We start from the raw sequence: 26,359 nt of genomic DNA on the forward strand, positions 1-26,359 counted from the left end.
GCACGCTTGCATGACTGCAGTATGGGGGATGGGGCTTGGCAGGCAGTTGAACTCTGGATGTTCTGCTGCCCATGGACCAGCCAGACTTGATTTGGGGTGTGTGCATGTGCAAGCTAAGTCGCTTCAGTCGTGTCCGACTCTTGGCGACCCCATGGACTGTAGCCCGCCAGGCTCCTCTGTCCATGGGATTCTCCCAGCAAGAATACTGGAGTGGGCTGCATGCCCTCCTCCAGGGGATCTTCCCGACCCAGGGACTGAACCCTCATCTCTTACATCTCCTGCACTGCCAGGCGTGTTCTTCACCGCTAGTGCCACCTGGGAAGCCCTATGTGGAATAAACCAGTGGATCTGTTCCCAGGGGCCACAGACTGGGAGGGCTCTGGAGGGGGCATAGGCATCCCTGTCTTCTCCTAGCTATCCCTGCTGTCCCGCTGTCGTCTTGGAAATGGGACACCTTGCTGGTTTTATTGTTCCCCAACAAAAAATTGGGGCTTGGGGGAACTGGTGGAAAAGATTTGTAGCCTGATGTTGAGTGTCTGAACTAAGAGCCCCAGGTGAGTGTGTTTGGAGTGGAATGGACATGCATTCACCCGAGCAAACTCTGGGGGACAGTGGAGGCCGGAGGAGCCTGGTGAGCTGCAGTCCATGGGGCTGTAAAGGGCCAGAGACGACTCAGCGACTGAACAACAACCACATGTGCACCCGGTGAGTCTGGAGGGAAGGTTGGTCAGTGAGGACTCCAGAAAGGGGGTGTGCACAGAGAGCATCCCTGTCCGCCTGAGCCGCCTTCCCAGCAGAATCAAAGACTGCCTTAATGGGGATAAAGGTCACATGGGCCCTTTGGCTTTCGTGGTGTGGAGTGGCTTATGGCCTGGCTGCAGGGGTCTTCTCTGGTAGCTCAGACATTAAAGAATCTGCCCACAATGCGGGAGATCTGGGTTTGATCCCTAGGTTGGAAAGATCCCCTAGAGAAGGAAATGGCAACCCACTCCAGTATTCTTGCCTAGAGGATCCAATTGACAGAGAAACCTGGTGGGCTACAGTCCATGGGCTTTCAACGAGTCAGACTCGACAGAGCGACTAACTCACAAAATCACCACCTGCCAGGGACAGAGGTCAGCCATGATGCTGGCCTGGCCTTCTAAGCCCTGGGACATGGCTGAGATACCCCAGCAAGCAGCCTCAGTGAGGTCTCCCACACATTTGGGGGTGGGACGGTCCCTGGATGCGTGCCCTCAGTGAAGCCTCGCCTGCACCCCCAGTCCCAGCCCTTCACAGGCGTGTCCTGTGTGAGTTCAAGGATGAGCATGTGTATTCTCACTGCGGCCTCTGCCGGGGGAGCTGGGAGCAGCTCTCTGGGTTCCAGGGACAGGCCAGATTTATGGTGCTGGGAGAAATATTTAGGCCTGAGACAGTTTGGTTGTGTTAATTATGGAAATCTAAAGATAATCTATATTTAATGCTGAATTTTGTCAAATTTGCTAAAGAATTAGGGGAGCATGTGCAAACAGTGACACTTCAATGAAGAACAAGGTGCAATTAAACTCTGAAATTTACAGTGGAATAATTGGAGAGCATGACAAATATAGTTATCAGCAGCAACTAATTAGGGGTCTGCTCGAGGTTTCTGGGCTTGATTAATCTCGCCTAGATGCTAATACGTTATGTTGGGCAGCTGATTCCATTTGTAGCCGCCTACTTTTCACTCTGCCTCCAGAGAGTTTGTGGGCCGGGAATGTAGCCCATTGGGTCATCCCGGGTACAACTACAGCCTGGCCTGAAGGGGGCCACGGGGGTACCACACATGCCCTGCTGAGACTGCCCTCCTCTGCCAAGGACAGCGTGAACAGCTTGAGCTGCTCAGGCATTCTGGGGTCTCACTGGGGTTGGGAAGTTCTTCTCAGTGTCTCACTTGAGCTTGTTGAGGTTGAGGGAGGGAGGTATTGGAGGCAGAGTTTTAGGGTCTGACTCAGCCTCAGTGGGTCAGATCTGTGCCCTCCAAGCTGACGTAGCTCGGTCTGTCTCCTACCTCCGCTTCCCACTCCATGTCTTGTGGGAAGGGGTGCTGAACCCCCTTTCCCCCCAAGATAGATTCCATGCACATTATTCCTTGGCCCGGCAACCCCCCGCCCCCTCCTTCCCTCCCTGGTCTTTGCTAATCTTCTTTGTGGCTGATTGTGGCCAAGCCTTAGATGGACTGATTCAAGTTTAGGCCTGAACTGGTGCTATTACTGGGCTGGTGTGTGGCCAGCACCCTGGGCCTCACTGGAGGTGAACCAGAAACGTCTGCTTCCTCTCCACCTCTCGCCCTGCCTGTGTCTCCTGCCCAGATACCCCCTCTAACCTGCTGTCCTTGTCCCCCTTCAGGGGCCCAGCCTTCCCTCAGCACTTCTCCTGTCTGCCATGTCCCCACCCCAGGGGGGTCCCCCAGGGCTGGCGGGGCATGGACCCCAACCTGGGCACCCCCTCTGCTATCTCCTGCCTTTACTTAACATCATCTGGCACAGGCCGGGGACTCCGGTTGACATCCTCAGATGAGGTTGGTGAATAAACTGGGAAGTTGGATGAACTGTGATGTTCTCTGTGAATGTCTGTGACGCACTAAGAACTCAAAGCATAATGCGTGTGAGCGTGTGTCCTAGGAGGCTGGTGGAGAGACTGCAGGGGCGGGAGCCCCCAGAACGCCTCCCCTTGTGGTCTGGGCCAGAGTGGTCCTCCCGGGAGCAGGAAGTTTGCTTCCTTGAGGTCTCAGTTTCTCTTTCTGCTTGTGGTCTGAGGAGCCTTGAGGTCAGACCCTCCTGGGCTGGCATCCTGGCCCTGGGGTTCCTGGGCTGTTCCTAACCGCCACGGGTCTTGGTTTCCTTCTTTGGAAGAGAGATAATTATTTCAGGGCACTTACCCCCATGGTCACTGGGACCGAGGGTAAAGGGTGAGGACCGAGCAGACGCTCAGTAAAGGGGCTCCCTCCCGGCCCCCTTCTGATCCCCTACCCCTTCACCTTTCGGGGGACTTACATACTCCTCAGGCAGTGTTGGGGCCCTGTCTGAGGAGGCCAGTGCGGGAACCAGCGCCTGGAGTTTCACTGTCCCCAGCGCCTGTCTTCAGGCTGGAAACCCACACAGCTTGAGGCCTGTGTGCAGTGGTTAAAAAAGGGCTAGCTCAGATGGTAAAGTGTCTGCCTACAATGCGGGAGACCCGGGTTTGATCCCTGGGTCGGGAAGATCCCCTGGATGAGGAAATGGCAACCCACTCCAGGACTCTTGCCTGGAAAATCCCATGGACTGAGGAGCCTGATAGGCTATAGTCCATGGGGTCTCTAAGAGTCAGACATGACTGAGCGACTTCACTTCACTTCACTTCAAGGTCTCCTTATAAGAATTGATCCCTTCGAGTTGTGGTGCTGGAGAAGACTCTTGAGAGTCCCTTGGAATGCAAAGAGATCAAACCAGTCAATCCTAAAGGAAATCAACCCTGAATAGTCACTGGAAGGACTGATGCTGAAGCTCCAATACCATGGCTACTTGATGCAAAGAGCTAACTCATTGGAGAAGACCCTGATGATGGGGAAGACTGAAGGCAAAAAGGGAAGGGGGCAGCAGAGGATGAGATGGTCAGATAGCGTCCCTGACTCATTGGACATGAATCTGAGCAAACTCCAGGAGATGGTAAAGGACAGGGGACCCTGGGGTGCTGCAGTTCATGAGGTTGCAAAGAATTGGGCACAACTTAGCGACTAAACAATAACAACAAAAGGTCTCCAGTCAGGCCATGAGCTGTTGCTTTTGTTAATGGCAGGAAGTGGCGCCCATAAAAATTGTTTATTTATGGCTGCCCTGGGCTTTCTCTAGTTGGGACAAGCAGGGGCTACTCTCATTGAGGTTCACGGGCTTCTCATTGCGGTGGCTTCTTTTGTGGAGCACGGGCTTAGCTGCTGCATGGCATGTGGAATCTTCCTGGACCAGGATCAAACCCACGTCCCTTGCATTGGCAGGTGGATTACTTAACCACGGGATCACCAGGGAAGTCCTCTGATAGCCTTTTTGTCTCCACTTCCTCTCCAAAGGGTAATCCTAAAATGCAAATTGGATCTTTCCTGTCCCAGCTCAGAAAACTTCAATGGCTCCTGTTGCCTCCAAGATAAAGTGCAGGTTTCTTAGCCTCAGGGTCAAAGCTATCCACAGTCTGCCCCAGTCTGGCTCCTACACCCTCCTGGGTCCCTTGAAGTTCCTTCACTCTGCCCTCGATCCCTACTCAAACCCTCTTCCCCCCAAACCCCTGCGGCATCTGACACTTTGAAGACTTTTATTGTGGGTAGTTTCCACTGCCGGAAATGTCTTCCCTCCTGCTCTCATCTCCACGTCCACCTTCTAGGAGACGCAGCTCAAGCCTCACTGCCCCTCTTCCCACAAAGCCTGCCGAGATGCTCCCTTAGAACTGTCAGCCCCTCCACCACCCCATCTGAATTCCTTCTGGTTGTGGTTGTCCCTTGGTGGTTCAGACAGTAAAGAATCTGTCTGTAATGCAGGAGACCTGGATGTGATCCCTAGGTCAGGAAGATCCCCTGGAGAAGGGAATGGCTACCCCCTCCAGTATTCTCGCCTGGAAAGTTCCACAGACGGAGGAGCCTGGCAGCCTGTAGTCCATGGGGTGTCAAAGAGTCTGGACACGACTGGGTGTCTAACACTTCCACTTTCTTGTACCTGTGGCACGCTTCTCTACCAGGGCATGGTAGATGCCATGTGGTTCTTGTTCAGTTGCTCAGTCATGTCTGACTCTTTGCAACCCCATGGACTGCAGCACGCCAGGCTTCCCCATCCTTCAGCATCTCCCAGAGCTTGCTCAAACTCATGTCATTGAGTCGGTGATGCCATCCAACCATCTCGTCCCCTTCTCCTCCTGCCTTCAATCTTTCCCAGCAGCAGAATCTCTTCCAGTGAGTTGACTCTTTGCCTCAGGTGGCCAAAGTATTGGAGCTTCAGCTTCGGCATCAGTCCTCCCAGTGACTATTCAGGAGTGATTTCCTTTAGGATTGACTGGTTGGATCTCCTTGCAGTTCAAGGGACTCTCAGGAGTCTTCTCTAATACCACAGTTCAAAAGCATCAATTCTTCACTGCTCAGCCTTCTTTATGGTCCAACTCTCACATCTGTACGTGACTTCTGGAAAAAACGTGGCTTTGACTATATGGACCTTTGTTGGCAAAGTGATGTCTCTGATTTTTAATACACTGTCTAGGTTTGTTATAGCTTTTCTTCCAAGGAGTAAGTGTCTTTTAATTTCATGGCTGCAGTCACCAATTGCAGTGATTTTGGAGCCCGAGAAAATAAAATCTGTCACTGTTTCCATTGTTTCCCCATCTATTTGCCATGAACTGGTGAGACCAGATGCCATGATCTTCGTTTTTTGAATGTTGAGTTTTAACCCAGCTTTTTCACCCTCTTCTTTCACTTTCATCAAGAGGTGCTTTAGTTCCTCTTCGCTTTTTGGTCACAAGCCAAGGGGACCCGCAACAGCCTGGCTCTACCTGGCCTTGGACCTGCCTCTGCTGTGGTGTCTCCTGGACTTCAGGGCTGGAGGATTTGGGGTCAGGGTGCATCGCCTGACCATTTCACAGACCACCGTGGCTCGGAGGGTTTAGTGACCTGTCCACAGTCACACAGAACTTGGAGATTTCGGGGCCGGAAGCCTGAAGCACCACTCACAGTTGGTGTTGACTCTTCTCTGCAGTGTTAACACTCCTAGAGATTTGGATGAAAATAAGCTAGGTGTCAATCAGCAGCTCAGCGGTAAAGAATCTGCCTGCTAAGCAGGAGACTCGGATTTGATCCCTGGGTTGGGAAGATCCCCTGAAGAAGGAAATGGCAACCCCTGTATTCTTGCCTGGAGAACCCCATGGACAGGAGCCTGGTGGGCTACCGTCCATGGGGTTGCACAGAGTCGCTCACCTGACTTAACGACGAAACAACAAGAACCCCAGAACTAGAGTCTTACATTTGTGTACATTGGGGCAAGTTTACCTGGGTCCCCAGGACAGGCCTTTACTGGCCCATTTTACAGATGGAGAAACATGTCTTGGTCATTGCTTGAACTTGCAGAGTCTGACAAGTCATAGATGCAGAATGCGTTGGGTAAACCGAGGCTCAGAGCACATTTGCTGTGGGTAATGTGACCTGCGAGGAGGGGATTGGGACCCAAACCCAGGCCTCTCTGATTTTACATTAGCAACTTTTCCTCCACACCAGTTTCGTGGCGATTCAAGACCCTGGTCCAGTCCTTCCCTGTCAATCTCACAGCCCCTGGCGCTGAGGCAACTGTGAGTGGGGCTTCACGCTTCAGCCCCGAAACCTCCAAGTCCTGTGTGTCTGTGGACAGGTCACTAACCCCTCTGAGCCACAGTGGTCTGTGAAATGGTCAGGCGATGCTCAGTCACTTCGTGGCAGGGTTATTATGGGGTAAAAAGGGATGATGGATGCCAAGGTCCCTCTCCCCTAAGATGGGCCCCCTGTGAACCTGGGCTGGGGTGTCTCCCAAGGACTCTTGGTCTGCCAGTTGGGGCGCGGAGGGGGAACTTAGACACTGGCCGGTGTAGTTCAGCCCTTCTCCGGGGGAGGAGAAGAGAGGCCTGGGGGGCTCGTTCCTCAGGAGCCTCCAGCCCTTGCTGCTGCTGGAAGTGATCAGGTTCTGTTGCCATGGCAACTTGGGCCAGCCGCTGACCTCACTTAGGATGATTACCTTTTGGCAAATAAAATAATTGTGTTAATAAAGAGGCTGTTCACCCCCTCCTCCCTCACTGCACTGGCCCATTCCCCATCCCCAGCCCAGGAGAAAGAGAGCCCCCCCTCACCACCCAGTTGCTCCTGGTCTGTGGGATGTCTTCTCTGTAGATCAGCTGTTGACTGAGACCCTGACTGGGCTTTCATTTTTGCCTGTTTCAAGCATTTCTCACTCGGGCCTGACTTGCCCTCGGCCTCCTTGCCCGGATGTCTCTGGTGCACAGAGATGACACTCTTTCTGTTTTCCTTTGATGTAGCCTTTTTAAAAAAATTCAATTAATTATTTTATTTTTGGCTGTGTCAGGTTGCAGTGCATGGGACCTTGTATTGTGGCAAGCAGGCTCTAGAACGCACGGGTTCAGTAGCTGTGGCTCGAAGTCTCAGTTGCCCTGCGGTATGTGGTCTCTTAGTTCCCCGACAGGGGATTGAACGTGTATCCCCTGCATTGGAAAGCGGATTCTCAACCATTGGACCTCCAGGGAAGTCTCTCTGTTGACATTGCTTTGAAACCCAACGGGGCCTCCCAGCGATCAGCATAATACATTCTACCTGTTATTCTACTTGCTGGGTGTTACACCCTTTACCAGGGCCTTCAAATACGTCTTCTTTATGTCTTAACACACTGTGCAAGTCAGGAGCTTCAGCACCATTTCAGAGTGGGGAGAAGCCTGAGGCTCTGGGACAAGGCGTGTTTGTTTGGACACGACTAGAAAGCTGGATTGGTTTCACCTCTGAACTGAAGAACAGGCTCTTCCCACAGGTGTGGCCATTTGGCCTGAGAACATTCTGTCGAGCGGCTGGTTTATATATACTCACCGTTGGCTTGGTACCGGGATGGGTAAATGGACATGTCCACAGAAAATAGAGGCAACGTGCCTGTGACATGTGCTCCGAGACGAGAAAACAGTGGAGACCCGGCTTGAGGTGCTGTGGAGTCCCCGCGGGAGATGAGGAAGACGAGTCTGGCTGTTACAGAGACTCGGGTGAGTGGCTGGCACCGCTGAAGGCCACGTTTGTTATCTCATACGATGCTCATTACAACCCCATCTCACAGGTGGGAAAAGTGAGGCTCAGAGAGCCTAGGTGAGTTTTTCTTTCTTTAAAAAAATTTTTGTTGGAGTATAGTTGCCTTACAATGTTGTAATAGTTTCTGCTGTACGGCAGAGTGAATCAGCTGTGTGTACACAAATATCCCCTCTTTTTTTGGATTTCCTTCCTGATTAGGCCACCCCCACGGCATTATTAAGTGAATTTTTCAAGGTCACACAGTTGGTACAGAGCAAGGCTTCAAACCTGGACTTGGCCTGACCTCCCTGCCCCTGCTGTGTGCTCATTTGACTGTGTTTGGAGGTGGCGGTGGGATGGAGCACAGGCCCCACACTGATCACTGTTTGAGGCTCTTGTGCAACATTAGGACTTGAAGAGGATGGCAAGTCACTCCACCGTTCTTGCCTGGAAAAACCCATGTACAGAGGAGTCTGGTGGGCCTCAGTCCATGGGGTCACCAAGAGGACACGACTGAGCACACACAAAGAGGGTTTATCTTAATTGTGGCTAATTTGGGAAATTTGCTTTTCACCAATGGACACAAAACAATGCAATTTGATTAAACTACTGGAAAGCTCACTTTAAGCCTTACAGGCAGTATGAAGCCAGGGCTTTGCAGGCAGTGCTGTTGCATGATGGGGCACCACCCTCACTAGGTGCCAGGATCTCTGTGACTGGAGGAATAGTTTCACAGCGCAGAACGTCAGCAGGTAGGATTTGAGGCTCTTTGCAAGTGAGTCCCAGCCAGGACAGAGACTCTTCCTGGTTTTTGACCCGCTCTAGAGGAGAAGTGATGGCACCCCACTCCAGTATTCTTGCCTGGAAAATCCCATGGACAGAGGAGCCTGGTAAGCTGCAGTCCACGGGGTCGCTAAGAGTCGGACACGACTGAATGACTTCACTTTCACTTTTCACTTTCATGCATTGGAGAAGGAAACAGCAACCCACTCCAGTGTTCTTGCCTGGAGAATCCCAGGGACCGTGGAGCCTGGGGGGCTGCCGTCTATGGGGTCGCACAGAGGCGGACATGACTGAAGAGACTTAGCAGCAGTAGCAGCAGAGAAGTGAACCCGGCAAGTCCTGGGCAGGGTCCGGGGCGCCCACCAGGCACACTAGGTGGCGCTCTGATATCGGTCAATCCCTGGAGCGCCTGGAAGGGCCTGGCCAGAGGGCACGGCAGGGGTGACTTGGAGGGGAAGGGGGTCTGGCTGGACCTGACGCCCGGCTGGGGCTAGGTGTCAGGCACTGGAGAGGTCTCAGCCAGGCTGGGGGTCAGGAGTGTTGTTCCTCCCACTCTGGTCTCCTGGTCATCCTCGGGGCTACAGGCAGTGGGGACTGGAAGGGTGGCAGTAGGAAGCACAGAGAGACGTGTGCTGCGTAGGGGTGAAGGTTGGGTGGGGGGTCTGAGCCATGTGTCCTGTTGTTGTTCAGTCGCTAAGTCGTGTCCGACCCTTTGTGACTCCGTGGACTACAGCACACCAGGCTTTCCTGTCCTGGAGTTTGCTCAAACTCACGTCTAGTGATTCAGCGATGCCATCCAACCATCTCATCCTCAGTCTCCCACTTCTCCCCCTGCCTTCAATCTTTCCCAGCATTAGAGTCTTTTTCAATGAGTCAGCTCTTCTCATCAGGTGGCCTCAGTCCTTCCGATGAGTATTCAGGGTTGATTTCCTTTAGGATTGATTGGTTGGGATCTCCTTGCTGTCCAAGGGACTCTCAAGAGTCTCCTCCAGTCCTGTCATTGACCACTAAAGCACAGGATTCTAAACCTAGGACCCACCTCATTTGCTCTTGGACCCCAGGACAGGTAAGAGGCTGGGCAGGCGGCGGGGCGGGGCGGGGGGCGGGGGGGAGGAGGAATGTATAAGGCATCCAGCCTCTATCAAAGGAAGCCTTGGGGACGTCCCTGGTGGTCCCATGGTTAAGAATCTGCCTGCCAATGCAGGGGACATGGGTTCGATCCCTGGTCCAGAAGATTCTACTTGCCATAGGACAAAGAGGCCCATGTGCCCCAACTACTGAGCCCACGCTCTAGAGCCTGTTCTCTGCAACCAGAGAAGCTACCGTAATGAGAAGCCTGTGAACTACAGCTAGAGCGTAGTCCCTGCTCAAGGCTGCTAGAGAAAGCCTGCACACAGCAATGAAGACCCAGCGCAGCCAAAAATAAATAAATACAAATCTTTAAAAAAGGAAGGCTTGGGAAATGTTGGTGAGAGAACAGCTTTGTTCTCAGAACAAGATGCAGGCACAGGCCCCAAAAGCCTTGCATTTGTCTCTAGTTTAGCCGTGTCCCAACCATGTGACTGGGGCTCCCCTGGTGGCTCAGATGGTAAAGAATCTGCCTGCAGTGTGGGATACTCAGGTTCAGTCCCTGGGTTGGCAAGATCCCCTGGAGAAGGAGATGGAGATGGCTACCCACTCCAGTGTTCTTGCCTGGAAAGTACCATGGACAGAGGAGCCTGGGTGCTGGAGTTCATGGGGTTGCAAAGAGTCGGACCTGACTGAGCAGCTAACACACGCACACACAGCCATGTGGTGAGGGGCAGGCCACTGAGACCCGTGCTTCATCCTTTGTGATATGGACATAATTCTCAGAGTTGCTGGCAAGCTTAAACAAGACTGTGCCTAGAGAAGCACTCAGTGTGCCCGACTGAAGCATCTCTCTTGGCTGGTGGTTGGCAGGAGTGGCATCTTCACCCATTCTTTGCCTGCAGGCCAGTGAACTCTCAGTGATGTTGGTTGATTAACGCCTGGGGTTGGGGCAGCTGGAGTTGGCAGTGTTCCAAAGGGACCTTCAAACCTCAGCCTGTGGGGGATCTTCCCTGAGAGACTCCTGCCCTCAGATATTAGCATTTTCCCTGTTTAGGCATGCACGCTCTGGAGGTGGGGCTGACCAGTCCTCATACCTGTTCCTGGTCTCTCCCCTTGCAGGTCCCTCACTGCGTGTCTGCGGTTCTGTGGGGCTCGAGAGGGAAAGAGGATCCCAGCACCCCCTGGGGTGGAAAGAGGTAGAGGGCCTCTTTTCCAGCAGCCTGCTTGCCTACAGCTCTGGTACAGGTGGGGAAACTGAGGCAAGGGGTGTCATTGCATCAAACCACAAATCCCTGAAAGCTGGTAGGTGCAGGGGGGAGGTGGCAGATTGTCTTTCCAGCCTCCTTAGGGGGCCTGGGGGTTCCATGACCCTGAACTCCTGGAGGTGATATGTCAAATGTCTGGCTGCAGCCGTGTAAGGAGTCAGGAGAGGGAAGGACGAGAACGGTCCTGAAGGAGAAGCAAGATCAAGCAAGTGGGGGACAACTCAGTGGACAAATGTGCTGCAGACGTTCAGTGAGCCCCTTAGCGGGTCACACACTGTCGTAGGTACCGGGGACTCAGGGGACCCACTCTGGGGAGGGTCCATGGGGCCCGGCGGTTTGAGGCTTGGCTCCAAGTGGCTTCCCCAAATCACCTAACAACTCTAAGTGCGTGTTTCATCATCTGTGAAAAGGGGAGATGGGGATGATAACGTCTCCCCACCATGGGGCTGAATGAATGTCATATGCATGAAAAGCGCTCAGTGCTGCTCCGGGTTATCAGTAACGTGGTCACTAGCTCTGGACAGTGCGAACTTGATTCAGTTGCTTACCTTCCTTGAATCTCAGGTTCCTCATCTAAGAAATGGGATCAAGGCATCTGCCCTGCCTACCTCCCAGGACCCTGTTCTGAGGTTTAAACCAATTAAGATAATGCATGGGGAAGGGTCAGTTTAAATTGTGTGTGTGTGTGTGTGTGTGTCTGTGTGTCTGTGTAACAGAGATGCCAGCGTTCGTGCTCCATCCATCCTGCAGGCTACCTGAGTTCAGGCAAGTCGTCAGATGGCTGTGTGGTGCCTGGCAATTCATGACACCATGTCTGTTCCAGAGCCTTGGGGCTGGGACTGAAATGCAGGCCGAAATGTGAAGATAAGGGCCCAGGGGAGAATTGTAGCATTTCTCCAAAGGCCTAGGAAGTCAAGGGGTTTCCAGGTGGCGCAGTGGTAAAGAATCCACCTGCCAATGCAGGAGATATAAGAGACACGGGTTCGATCCCTGGGTTGGGAAGATCCTCTGGAGGAGGAAATGGCAACCCACTCCAGTATTCTTGCCTGGAGAATTCCATGGACAGAGGAGCCTGGTGGGTCCCAGTCCGTGGGGTCGCAGAGAATCGGACATGACTGAGCAAGTGAGTGCACACACAGGAAGTCAAGAGAGAAATTTCAGAGACTGAGTTGGGATCAACCACTCTCGCCATCCCAGCTCAGGGTGAAGGGCTGGCGGGGAAGCCTGCTGAGGTCAGGGGGTCCTTTCTCCCCTCTGTGAGCGTCTCTTTCGGCACGAGCCTCCCTCTCCCCCAGCAGCCTCTCCCTCCAGGCTAATTCCTGCTGCTAAGATGTGGACTGACCCAGGAATAAGTAATACAGTGGGACTCTATCCCAGAAGATTTTTTTGGCCATGCAACATGAGGGATCTCAGCTCCCTGATCAGCAGGCTACCTGAGTAGCCTGCCCCCTGTGCCCCTGCATTGGAAGCATGGAGTCTAAACCAGGAGTCCTTTCCAGAGGTTTTCGATGTCTGTGCCTCCTGCTCCTTGTGCCCATAAGAAGGTGCTTGGTCACTCCCATTGATGCTGTTAGTGCCCAGGGCTCCCCAGCCCCCACCCACCCCACCTGCCCAGCAGCGGGCTGAGTGGCGGAGCTGGTCAGAGTTCAGCTTGGACGAGACTGAAGAAGCAAAGAGGAATCATCTCCCTTCTGGGAGAATTTGGATTGGGGGCAGCTCCCGCTTCCCCCAGAAAAGACCTGTAAGAGGCAGTGTGACAGAATAGGAAGAACATGGGTCTTGGTGTTAGCCAGCCTGGGGTTCCGATCCTTTACCAGCTAGGGGGGCAGATCTTGGGCAGGATGGGATGGCAATAGAGTTTGCTGTGTGGGGTGGAGATGCGAATTTCAGGGGGTGACGTGTGTGATGTGCCTCAGACTGTGAATCCAAACTTCGTAGATAGGATCAGTTACCTGGGATTTGGGCAGTTTTGTGGCCTCCCATCCCCCACCTCAGCTACTTTTCTTAGCTTGTTGATTGATTGATTAGGTGAAAGGCAGCGCAGGGAATGAGCACGATGCCATTCAGTTGGGGGATCGGGGTGTGAGCAGAAAATCCCAGAGTGTAATTCCTTTCCTAGACAGCAGAGACAAGAAAGGAGCATTTCTAGTTGAGAGACTGCCTGGCCTTGTGAAGGAGGGGCTGCTCTGAGACTCTGACTGGTGGGGAAGGGGAGGGGTGCCTGGTGGAAGGATTAGCAGGAGCAGAGCCTAGAGGTGGACACGCTGGGGACACATGCGCCAAAGTGCAAAGAGGCTGCTTTCCTAGAGCAGAGGGCGAGTGAGTGAGGCTGAAAGGGCCTTGACCCAGTTCCCGGCTTATTAGAAGTCCCGCTGGACTTCCCACCAGGACTTCCCTGGAGGTCTGGTAGTCAAGAATCTGTCTGCCAATACAGTGGACACGGGTTCGATCCCTGGTCAGGGAAGTTCCCACATGCCTCGGAGCAACTGAGCCTGTGTGCCGTGCGGCAAGTGCGAAGCCCACACACCCAGAGCCCGCTCAGTGCAACAGAGCAGTCTCGGTTGCCGCAACTAGAGGAAGCCCACGCAGAAATGAAGACCCAGCGCAGCCAAAAATAAAGAACTGAAAAAAGAAATAAAAAACTAGAGTGCACTGGGAAGAGGGGAGAAGGCTGAATTACTCGGATCCTCACTAAAATGCTGTCATTTGGGGAATCTGCCCCCTCAAGGTGACCCGCCTCTTTCTTTCCCTTTCTCCTTAAAAACAACAGCGGAGGAAAACGTTTCTCCTCTACCTCCCCCAGAAGAGCATCCCTTTCCCTTCTTCCTCCTCCCCTCCTTCAACTTCACCTTGTGTCTTTAACCCCATTCCCACTCCTTGAAGAAAGAAGGTGGTGTGGGAGGAAGTTCAGACAGGAAGGCAAGGTGGTCCCCCGGCTGTGCTGGGATAATAAAGGGGGACAGTCTAGCCTTGGGGGTGTCTGGGGTCCCGTGTCTTTCTTAAGTCCCCAGGGCAGATACACATTGGGGAAGACCCTGTTCTCTGCCAGAAATACTCAGGTCGAGTGATTTACATTACACTGGGCTTACTAGCCTCTTCCTTCTTCAAGTGGATACCCAGGGAAGGGGATGCTGTTTGGGCAGCGGGAGAGAAGGAGGAGGTGGCGGCCGCCAGCTAGCAGAGATCTGGCAGAGCCCGTCGCTGACGGGGGCAGGCCGCAAGCTACAGGAGGAGACGCTTGGGCCCTCCTCCGTCCCTGCTTCCAGCTCTCCCCCTCATCTCCCCTGTGACTCTTTTGGCTCCTTGGTGCTTCCTGAGGGCTGAGCCGGGTAGGATGATTTTTGATCCTTCTCATTTTAGATGGACAAATTTCTCGTGCCCAGCCACGGAGTGTGGCTTTGGTCCTCTCTGGGGGCCCTGGTGGCAGGGAACCCACACTTCTTTCCCCCTCCTTTCTTTCCTTCCTTTTAAAAATTGTATTTATTTATGTTTGGCTGTGTTGGGTCTTCATTGCTGCTTGTGGGATTTCTCTGGTTGTGGCAAGCAGGGGTTGCTCCCCATTGCTGTGCTCAGACTTCTCTTGTTTCAGAGCATGGGCTCAGGAGTGGTGGCCCATGGGCTCAGTTGCTCCTCGGCGTGTGGAATCTTCCCGAACTAGGGAATGAACCTGTGTCTCCTGCCTTGGCAGGTGGACTCTCAACCGCTGGCCTGCCTGGGAAGTCCCTCTCCCTCTTTCTTCCAGAGCCCAGCCAATCCTTCCTGGGTCTCCTGTCCTCCATGGGGAAGCCTCAAAGCTCTGGAGCCCTTCCTCTCAAACCACGTCTTGTCTTTTTTCTTTCTTTTTAAATGGACTTATTCCAGAAACGATCTAAAGAATTTCTTTTTTTTTTTTTTGCTTCACCATCGCCTGTGGGATCTTTGAATCTGGCCACCCCTGCCCCCAGCAGTAAGAGCATGGAGTCCTAATCGCTCGACTGCCAGGGAATTCCAAGAACTTTCATTTCTAAAAGTTCGCATTTTGGTCTGTTCTTTCTTGATTTTTACAGCCTTCGGGGAGTGTTTTTTGTTAGCCCCAAAGTTTGAAACTTTGGAATCTGATTTAACCCTGCAACAACACCATGCCACGAGCAGGGGTGTTGATTGCCTTTTACCAATGGAACACTCAAGGCTCATGAACAGCGTTAACCAATGAGGCTGGATTGGAACCAACCTCAGTTCTCCCCTGAGCTGGTGCAGGGCACTCTTCCTGGGGGCTGTGTGCCCTCTGGATCTCCTGCTTTCACCTAACGTCCAGGCACACAGACATTTTCAGGGTGGCAGAGTCTGAAACATGGTCATTTTAATGTCCACGTGGTATCCCATCACTTCGATGGGTGCCGCCTCTTTCAGTCACTCCCTCCTTGCTGGGTGTGTGAGGGGTGTCTAATTTCTTACCGTAATAAATGCAGCTGCTGTGAGTATTTTGCTCAAATTGCTTCCACTATGGTCTTCATGCCCAGCGTGTTCCATGAGTAGGTGCAGGTAGGGTACCGTGGCTCGGTCTCACAGTCGGGGTTCGGTGGTAGTCAGTCCTCGGTATCTTGACTTAGGGCACAATCAATGCAGAGCAGGTTCCAACCACCTCTTTTTTTTTTTTCCTCTCTCCTTACTCAAATTTTAACTGCACCGAGTCTCAGTTGTGGTGCTCAGGATCTTGGACCCTTGCTAGGGCATGTGGGGTCTTTAGCTGTAACAAGCAGGATCTTTAGTTGCAGCAAGTGGGATCTAGTTCCCTGACTGGGAGTTGAACCCATGCCCCCTGCCTTGGTAGCTCAGCGTCTCAGCCACTAGACCACCAGGGAAGTCACTCAACCATCTCTTGTGGTTTTACATTCACCTCCACCCAGAAGAGGTTACACCACCTCTTTGGGGACTGGTATATTGGTAATTACCAGTAATTTACCAGCAGGGTAAATTCCCTGTGTGCACGTGGTCTGGGCCCATTTCACTGCTGCATAGCCACCATCACATCAAAAACCAAGAGCTGAAGTGACCCGGAGAATAAATCTACTTCAAACCTTGTCCAGGGGACTTAGTGTTAGCCGAACGGCCAAGGTTATCAATAGCCAGCTTAACGTGAAATTGCTAATGCATTTTCCCAAACAGGTAGCAAGATTTAGAGACTGAAAATGGGTAGGTGGTAGAACCATGAAGTTCAGGCTTTAGCCTTAACACGTCTGTTTGGGGGTAGAGCATACATTTTATGAACAAAGTGGGTGGAATGGGAAAAGGGATCAACTATAGAAAGAGACCCTTATTTCAGATCCAGTGGGAGGAAAGTCAGTGGTTCAGGTGGCAAATGGGCTCGGGAATTTAGGTGGTCCTCTTGGGGTGTGAGGCTCTCATGAGCTGGCAAAGAAGGGAAGCAGAGGGCAGTGGTCACTGCAGAGGGATGAGGAAGGGGCAGGTCATCCCAGTTCAGGGGGAGGTGAAGGCACAGGTCAGGAAGGGACATGCCTGGGGTCAGGATTGGACTCCTGTGGAGTTCCAAGCATTCCGGCCAAGCTGCCTCGTGGTTTTGCAAAGCATGGATATTAATAAGGATGATTAGTAATCATGACGTGTGAATAATAAGGGATGGTTAATTGTCCTGGTTATGATGAACAGCAGTCACTGGGAGAAGGTGGGAGAGTTGGGACCCCCCAACACACACACACACACACACACACACACACACACACATATACGTATGTGATCTGTTCTTGGCTGATGCTTATGAGACCATGGAGCCAGCAAGCTAAAGGGCATCAGTATTTTAAAAACTGCTAATAAGGCAAATTTAAAAATTCACTGAACACATGTTCTCAGCAGAAAATTTGGAAAATGTAGAAATATTAAGGAAGGAAACAAAAGCACCAAAAGTATTTTGGTGTGTATATCCCTCTAGCCTTCTGCGCTCAGTCGCTCTGACTCTTTGCAACCCCATGGACTGGAGCCCGCCAGGCTCCTCTGTCCATGGGGATTCTCCAGGTAAGAATACTGGAGTGGGTTGATTCTCCAGGTGATCTGCCCAACCCAGGGATCGAACCCATGTCTCTCACATTGCAGGCAGATTCTTTACCACTGAGGCACCAGGGAAGCTCAAGAATACTGGAGTGGGTAGCCTATCCATCCTCCAGGGGAACTTCCTGACCCAGAAATCAAACCAGGGCCTCCTGCATTGCAGGCGGATTCTTTTCCAGCTGAGCTACCCTGGGACACAAATATAGCCATAAACTACATTTAAAATGAAACATAATTAGGATTATATTCTGCACGACATTTGGTAGCTTGATTTCTTTTTAACTTACAAATACTTCTTGTGTGCTTCTCCATGCTGTCAAGTAATCTTTGAAACTGTGGTTTTTTTTGATGAGGGAAACAATATTTTGGGCAAGAAGTCCATCCATTTTGGCCTCCCCCAGTCTTCAGAAATACAGAAGGGTGATACTGGGGTGGGGCAGGGCCACTCACTGCGACCAGTGGACGGGGAAGTGGGGCAAGGAGCCGACAGGGTTGCTTTAGAACCTGAGCTTGAGAGAGGAAAATATCTTCTGAAAACATAATTTTTTTCTCATACTCAGTTGAGGATAGACAACAGTCAGAATCCTTCACTGGGCATCGATGCCAGGGTTAGTACGTGGTCCTGGAGACAATTTGAGCCCGTCTAAGCCTCAGTTTCCCCATCTGTATGTAGAAGAAACAGCACCTGCCTCCTACCCATCTCCTGGAAGGTTGTTACCAAGGCCTGAGACACGAGAAAACTTAGGATGTGGAAGAATACTGACTCTGGGACTCACATCAAAATAACAAAAGACAGAGCAAACCTCCAGGTATGGAGAGGGGACCAACTGTGTGACCCACGGGAAGCCTGTCCTCTCCTTGGGCCTGACTTTTCTCTGCTGTGAAACTTCCGGACACCTGGCTGGTGCCGGGGGACAGGAGGCTCAATTATGCTGCTGCCTCAGGGCTCCTGTTCTTGGGAAGAGGTTACAGCCGGAGTCACAGAGCTTCTGTCTCCCGGCTGGACCTCTGTGAGAGGAACATCTGGTTTGAGAGAGATGAGGGATCGAGTGTGATTCCATCCTTCCTAAAAATGGGACAGAAATCATGCAACAGGCAATGTTGACTTGAGCTCAAGGCCTTTCCCACCAACACGGAGAAGCCTCTGTTCCAAGGGCTCTGAGGTCAGCTGCCTCTGCCTTGCTCTGCAGCCCCAGTGTTCCTGGGCTCAGTGCATGTGGGAGGGACTCCAGGACCACTGGCAATATGTCAGCATTCTGAAAGTTTCATTCACTCATTAATTCACCCATTAAAAAAAAAAAAAGATTTATTTCTGGTTGTGCCGGGTCTTTGTTGCTGCACGTGGGCTTTCTCGAGTTGCGGTATGCGGACTTCTCATTGCAGTGGCTTCTTTTGTTGCAAAGCATGGGCTCAGTAGTGACACACGGGCTTATTTGCTCTGCAGCATGTGGGATCTTCCTGGAGCAGGGATCAAACCAGGGTCTCCTGCATTGGCAGGTGGATTTTGTTATTGTTGTTGTTGCCACTAAAGCCATTCATCCACACACTTTAAAAATTTCTTTTTAAAATTTATTTGGTTTCCCTGGGTCTTCGTTGCAGCAGGCTCGGTCTTTTAGTTGGAGCATGCAGGATCTAGTTCCCCGACCAGGGATCAAAGCCCAGGCCCCCCAAATTGGGAGCGTGGAGTCTTAGCCACTGGACCACGAGGGATGTCCTCATCCACTTGATAAGTAAGAATTATCCACACCTGTTTCTTGAATAACACTCCTGCCACCCACAAGCTCTGTGACTGTGGTCAAGGGGCTTCACCTCTCTGTCCTCAATCTCCTTACCTGTAAAATGGGGCTTTGTAATGATAGCTATCTCATAGCATTGATGGGAAGAATCAGATGAAATTGTATAAGTGTGAATTGTGTTTAGGACAATTCTGGAGCAATGATGCTGATACCATCATTATCAGATCAGCATCACTATTACGTGTCAGGTACCAGGTAAGTAGTAATAGTGTTAATCGCTCAGTGTCCGACTCTTTGCAACCCCATGGACTGTAGCCCGCCAGGCTCCTCTGTCCATGGGATGCTCCAGGCAAGAATACTGGCTTGGGTTGCCATGCCCTCCTCCATGGGATCTTCCCCACTCAGGGATCGAATCCAGGTCTCCTGCATTGCAGACAGACTCTTTATGGTCTGAGCCACTAGGGGTTATGTGTCAGGTAAAGGGATGATTAAAATCATCCAGACCCAGGTCCTACTCTCAGGGTGCACAGAATCAGCCTGCTGGACAGGCTGCTCTGGGAGCACAAACAAAGGGGTGCCTCCTGGGTAAGGCTTTGGCAGGCAGCCTCCCACCCCTAACTCCTGCCTGCTCCCAGCTGCAGCTCCCACGATAGGTAGCCCCCTGCTCATCCCCCCCTCCTCTAAGACCCAGCCTACAGCACAGCTTCTTCTTGGCCATAGAAAGCCAGGTCAGCCTCTCCCCCAGCCCCCGACCCCTCCACTGTACCAGCACGTAGGCTGTTTGGAGAGGTGACAAAAAATTAAAATTAAAGCTAAATTAAAAAGAAGATTCCCATTTCCTCTCCCCATCGCACTTTCCACCTTAATTTTATCGCATCTTCCTTCTCGTTTTATTGACTTTTAGAAGCATTGCCACAAGATTTAGTGTGGAGCAGGAGGGAAGGTAATAAATGTGGTACTGCTCGGGCCTCCAATTAATGCCGCCAGGGGTGGGGACCAGTCGGGGAGCAGGGGGCGTCCTCGGGGTGTGAAGCCCTAGGAGGGGAGCCGAGACCCCAGAGGTGGGGGAGATTACCTTACCCCCATCCCAAGGTGGGGGCGGTGGTTGCTTTTGGCTTTTGTCCCCTCCCTGGGCCTGTTTCCTGGTGACCCAGAGAAGAAAGAATCACGCTCAACTTTGCTCATCAGGCCAGACAACAGAAATCAGAATTTCATCTCCTCGGTCTGGCTTTACAAAAAAACAATTAAATAACAACTCTCCTCTCCCCCGAAACCTCCACCCATATTTCCCAGGATGAAGATTCCCCACCCACCAAACAGATCTTTATTTAATTCTATTTTATTTCATGCTCTGTTGGTGCAAGGCAGTGTTCCCTCTTCTTCCCACCCTCCCTCCTTCCTTCTTCTGTTTATTCCCCCCCATCTCTAATATCATTTTCACCCACCCACAGCGACGCCGCGTGCTTGTAATTTTCTTCTGACCCTAATGGCTCCGGTTTCCCCTCAGTATTTAAGCGGAACAAGACAGAGGTAAGTGGCAAATAAACAGCGGTTCCTATCTGCGCTGCCAATTTCTGTTGATGGTGAAGAGGCTGCCTTGAAATGAACTCTGCCGCTGTCTGCCGCGGAGGCCTGTCTGCCAGACGCCGGGGGAGGTCGGCTCCCTGCCGCCCCTTACAGCGCCTCCCGGATATCCGCTGGGGTTACATTGGAGGCAGGGGTGTGGGCCGCGTGGAGAGGTGTGCCCAGGGTAGTGTCCTTGTTCGTGTTGTTGTTGTTTAAACAGACTCCTCCCCTTCCTGGCTTTGGCCTTTCACCTCTGTAGGCCAGCGGTCCTCCCACTGGGGTGGGACGTCCTCCCACTGGGGTGGAATGGCCTTAGTTGTCACCAGATAATAGGGTTGATTCTCCAACCGTCTCAAACCTACTGAATCAGAAACTGTGAGAAGGCTTCAGCAATCCATGTTTTTTTAAAAAAACAACTTTATTGAAGTATAATTCACATACCATAAAATTCACCCTTTTAAAGCATGCTATTCAATGATTTTTTAGGAAATTTATTGAGTTGTGCAACCATCGCCACAACCCAGTTATAGAACATTTCTATCACCCCAATAAGATCCCTGACGTCTGTTTACAGTTCATCCTCTCCCTCCCTCAAGCCCTGGGCAACTACTAATCTACTTTCTGTCTGTATAGATTTGCTTATTTTGGACGATCTTTTGAGTCTAGCTTATTTTACTTAGCATAAAGTTTTGTTAACAGCTCTGTTGAGATATACAATTTACCCTTTTAAACTACAGTTCAGGACTTGCCCGATGGTCCAGTGGTTAAGATTCCACCCTTCCAATGCTGGAGGCTAGGGTTGGATCCCTGGTTAGGGAACTAAGATCCCACATGCTGTCAGGCACAGTAAAGAAAAAAAGATGTGTACAGTTCAATAGCTTTTAATATATTCACAGAGATGTGCAACATTGATTTGAGAACATTTTCATTACTCCAGAAAGAAATGCTGTTGTCACTTCCAAATTCTCTTATCCTCCAACCCTAGGCAACTGCTAATCCACTTTCTGATTCCAGTAGATTTGCCTATTCTGGACATTTCCAGAATGTTATGTAATAGATTCATATAACATGTGGGCCTCTGTGACTGGCGTTTTTTCACTTCGCATGATGTCTTCAAGGTTCATACATATGGTAGCAGTATAAAAGCAACTTAGTCTTTTTGCTGCTGAATACTATTCTATCGTCTGTGTATGCCACATTTTGTTTATCCATTCATCACGTGATAGACATTTGTGTTGTTTCTCCTTTTAGGCTATCATAATAATTGTATTGCTGATCCTGTTCATGACGCCAATTGTCTTGCTGTTCACACCATTTCCAGGGTAGCCAAGGTGAGTAGGAACTAAATGTGTCTGCGTTTCCTATGGCTCCTCAAGCCTCCGTCCAGCCTCTTAGCTCGCCTTGCCTACGCTGGGTTCAGGAGACAGTGTGGACAGCCATGACACAGCCTCCCTCCTGGCTGACGCAGCAGCTGTAGCCGCAGCCATAACACAGCCATAACATAGCCGTAACATAACCTCATTTAACATAACCATGATGTTGCTCCAATGCAGCTCCAGTGCAGCAGCAGCCAGGGCTTTCATGCTGAAGCTCATACCTTTGGTGTACTCCACAAAGTAGCCTGTGGCCAAGCGGCTACCTCCTGACGCGTATGTGCAGTGCTACAAGTGAGTTCAGCCGTTTACATAATAGTGCAAAGGCCTTGGTTACGGAATATGGGGTGAGAGGGCGCGAAAGAATGGGGGAGAAAGGCTGACTGGTGCCATCCTGTTCACTTCCCCACAATAATACTATGGAAATTTGATCCAAAAATTCTGTGTGCATAACTGTAAGAAATCCTTATCCGGTTCTGATTATGCTAAACTTGAGGACCACTGGTCTAGGCTTCATCCCCCATCTCTCTTCTAGATCGTTCCTTTGCTCTCCGTCTTCCCACACCAAGTCCCCTGTTCCCAGTCTCTACCTTCTTTCATTCTTTAAAAAAATTTTTTATTTTTAATTTTTTGACCACATCACACAGCTTGGTGGGAACTTAGTTCCCTGGCCAGGGACTGAACTTGTGCCCCTTGCAGTGGAAGATGAGTCCTAGGACCACCAGGGAATTCCCCCTTCTTTCATTACTTGAACAAACATTAAGGCAGCACCTTCTGTGTGTGCCCCGTGCAGGTTATGGTGGATGCCAGGGCCAACAAGCGGCCAGGGTAGTTGTGCTTCGCACCGTCCTTCTTATCTAAGCTTCCTGAGGCAGCGTGACTGTGGCCCTTTCCTTCCTGCTGGCCCTCAGGGGTCCCCAGAGCGTCACTGGAATCTCAACTACTAGACCACCAGGGAAGTCCCTCCTGGGGGTTTCCTAATGTGTGTGCCTCCCAGCTCCTGGCATGGATAAGAAGGTGCCCGGCCACTTCTGTTAATGTGTTACTGTGTTGCTGCTGCTGCTAAGTCGCTTCAGTCATGTCTGACTGTGCAACCCCATAGACGGCAGCCCTCCAGGCTCCCCCGTCCCTGGGATTCTCCAGGCAAGAACACTGGAGTGGGTTGCCATTTCCTTCTCCAATGCAGGAAAGTGAAAAGTGAAAGTGAAGTTGCTCAGTTGTGCCCGACTCTTAGCGACTACAGCCTACCAGGCTCCTCCGTCCATGGGATTTTCCAGGCAAGAGTATTGGAGTGGGGTGCCATCGTCTTCACCCTGTGTAAGTGCCCAGCTAATAGGGCGGCCTGTCCTCTACCCTGTCTCTTTCTAAGGGCACCCAGTAGGTCAGCTGGTGGACTTCAGGTCCCTTTCGTTTCTATACCCTGCTCTTCACTGGGGCTGCCTTCCTTCCCCAGAGCCCATGGCCTCCTCCTCCCCACTGCCTCAGTGGCCCGCCTCGGGTACCCAGGGCCTGGGCCCAGAGCGCTCCAGGCATTCCTTCCACCCTTCCCAGGAGGACAAGGCCGGGGCTGCCTTAGGCCCTGTGTCTGCTGAGTCACTTCAGTCAGTGTCCGACTCTTAGCTACTCCGTGGACTGTAGCCCACCAGGCCCCTCTGTCCATGAGAGTCTCCAAGGCAAGAATACTGGATTGGGGTGCCATTTCCTTCTTCAAGGGATCTTCCCCAGCCAGGGATGGAATCTGGGCCTCCTGCATTGCAGGCGAGTTCTTTACCACGGAGACCCCTGGGAAGCCCCTCTGTGTCTCTACATAGGCCCTGGGCAATCCGCAAAAACCATTAAAAATGCAGTCTTTTGGAATCCACTGGTCCAGCGAGGCCGGGGCTCCCGGGCGCACCAGCCGCTTCAGCGTCCCGTCCTGGGGCCTGGCCTGTGTAGCCCTAACTCCCGGGGTTTCAGGAGCCCCTGCTCGAGGCCGGGACTCCCTCCCCAGAGGTGTCTCCGCGGTGTGAAAGCACACAGCGGCCGCCCTCCGGGGACGGGGGCGCCCCCCTCTCGCCTTTGCTCCCCTTCTCCTAGACCTATCTCACACCCTTCTCGGGGGTCGCTCCTTTCCGTCCCCAGCGCCCTGGTCGTGCTCCCAGTTCCCACTCCGGGCCACGCGACGGGCGCGCTGGGGTCCTCCCCACCCGCGCCGCCAGCCCCGCATTAAAGCTGCTCATTAGCGTGTTTGTTTTCATTGGACGCACAATAACCATCATGGGCGCCGGGCGCGCTCTCTAATTACAGCTATGAATATTCATAGCGCGGGGGTGGCTCTTGATAGGGGGGACGCCCCAGGGAGATGCGCCGGGGGGACTGGGCGCCAGGAGAGACGGGGGTGTGTGTGTGGGGGGGGCGGGGGTGCTGCCGCTAGTCCCGGGCTAGGATGGTGGGTGGGCTCCCGGCCGGCCGGAATCAAGGGGTCCCGGAGCCCACAAATCAAAGCACTGGCTAAAAGCTTCCCTCCGTGCAGTTCCTTCCCTTCTTTCACCTTGGCCGCTGGGCGGAGTAAATAGCGGTGGATTTGGGATCCAGACGATCCCACCGCACAGTGAGGACTCCGAAGGGCGTCCTACTTCCCAGGCCTGCTACCTAGATCTTGCCGGCGGCCTGGGTTCCCTCCTTCGCTCCGCTCTATTATTCTGTCATCTGCTCTCAGTTTTGGCTTTGTCTTCCCGCCCACCGTTCTCTGCCACGGAAAGTTCCCGTGACACAAAACTCCTGGCGGAGACAACGGAGCCGGGCGCCGTAACGGGAAGCGTGTGCCTTGTGAATTAAAAGATTTAGTCACTTGTGGAATGACTTTATTTTATAGCGACTTCCTCCCCGACTGAGTGATGTTGCACGCATTGGTTGTATTTATAACTTAATAGCTTTTCTCAATTTTATTATACTTTTTATGATACTTGTGGCTTTATGAGACTTCATAATTTTTCTCAGATTCATTAAATCCAGCTGAGGGTGGAGCTAATGGAAGGAGCAGGTACCAGGTTCCAAGATGGCAGGTGAGACAGTAGGGTGCCACCCCCTCATCTCCTGCTGCCCCCTCAGGCATTCCGCCTTCTGCCAACTGATCTCGATGGGTCTGTGGGGTCATTTCGGCTTAGTTTACTCCTCTGAGCCTGACATTTCCAGGAGAACCTGCCAGAAAGACAAAGCCCCATCCAGGGACATTCCACCTTTGGTCAAGGACTGTAGCTGGTCCGGTCTTGTCCTGGGCCCTATCTCATTCCAACACTAATTTCTAGAACCAGAGACACTTCCAGCCCAGATATCCCCACTTCTTCATCGAACAGATGGGGAAACTGAGGCTCAGAGCGAGGCTGTTACAGAGCTAGGGACTGGCCGATGGAGACTTGGTCTCCTACTTTCTGGGGCCAGCAACAGGTTCAGAAACTGTAGCTTTGCCCCCACTTTCTATCCTGCCCCCGGATTTTATGTTCTCTTGAAGGCAATAATCATAATAGTTAACATTTACGGAGCACATGCCTTGTGTCCTTGAGTCTTCACAACAGCCCTGCTAGAGCAGCTGCTAGTGTTTATCTCCATTTTACAGATGAGGCAAAAGAGTTGCAGTGAGGTGAAAACATTTTGCTCAGGTTTGCACAACCTATGACCATGCTGGGGTGGAGAGACTCAAGTCTTCCGTACTCTGCAGTGACCTCATCCATGCAGTCATAGCTAAGTGGATTATTTGCAAATTTTCCTGATGCCTTCCCTCTCCAGGAATTCTTTTTGTTGAGAGGTGGTGGGCAGGAAGAGCAAATAGTCTGGGGGATGAGCCGATCAGAGCAGGGGCTCTTAACTCCAGAACCAGGATATTGGCCAAAGGAGGGAAAGGAAGGCGGGAGGAAGAGATGCGTCAAGCCGGTGTCAGCGCCTTCCGGCCGCTGACTAAATCACCCTGGCCACCTCTGGCATCCAGGAGGGTAGCAGCTACCTTTTGTGAGATGGATGACTTTGAGTGCCCTGCCCTGCCCAGAATCTCCCTATAGGCCTTTTCTATTTCTGAGGTTCAAATACATTAAAAAAATTTTTTTAATCTTTAAAAAATTTATTTATTTTTAATTGAAGGATAACTGTTTTACAGATTTTTGTTGTTTTCTGTCAAACATCAACATGAATCAGCCATAAGTGTACATATGTCCTCTCCCTCTTGAACCTCCCTCCCATCTCCGTCCCCATCCCACACTTCCAGATTGTTACAGAGCCCCTGAGTCCCCCCAAGTCATACAGCAAATTCCCATTGGATATCTATTTTCCATATGGTATTGTAAGTTTCCACGTTACTCTCTCTGTATATCTAACCCTCTCCCTGGGTCCATAAGTCTGTTCTCTATGTCTGTTTCTCCATTGCTGCCCTGCAAATAAATTCATCAGCACCATCTTTCTAGATTCCATATATATGCGTCAATATACAATATTTATCTTTCTCTTTCTGACTTACTTCACGCTATATAATAGGCTCTAGGTTCATCCACCTCATTAGAACTGACTCAAATGAATTTTTAAAGTTTTTATTTATTTATTTGGCTGCCTCAGGTCTTAGTTACAGCATGTGGGATCTTTCGTCGCGGCACTTGGACTCTCTAGCTGTGAAGCGCAGGCTCTAGAGTTCACGGACTTCGTTGCTCCTTATTCTGTGGGCTCTGAGTTCCCCTACCAGGGATCGAACCCATGTCCCCTGCATGGCAAGGCAGATTCTTA

Source organism: Capricornis sumatraensis, chromosome 8 (genome assembly GCF_032405125.1).
Source record: "Capricornis sumatraensis isolate serow.1 chromosome 8, serow.2, whole genome shotgun sequence".
Taxonomy (NCBI): Eukaryota; Metazoa; Chordata; class Mammalia; order Artiodactyla; family Bovidae; genus Capricornis; species Capricornis sumatraensis.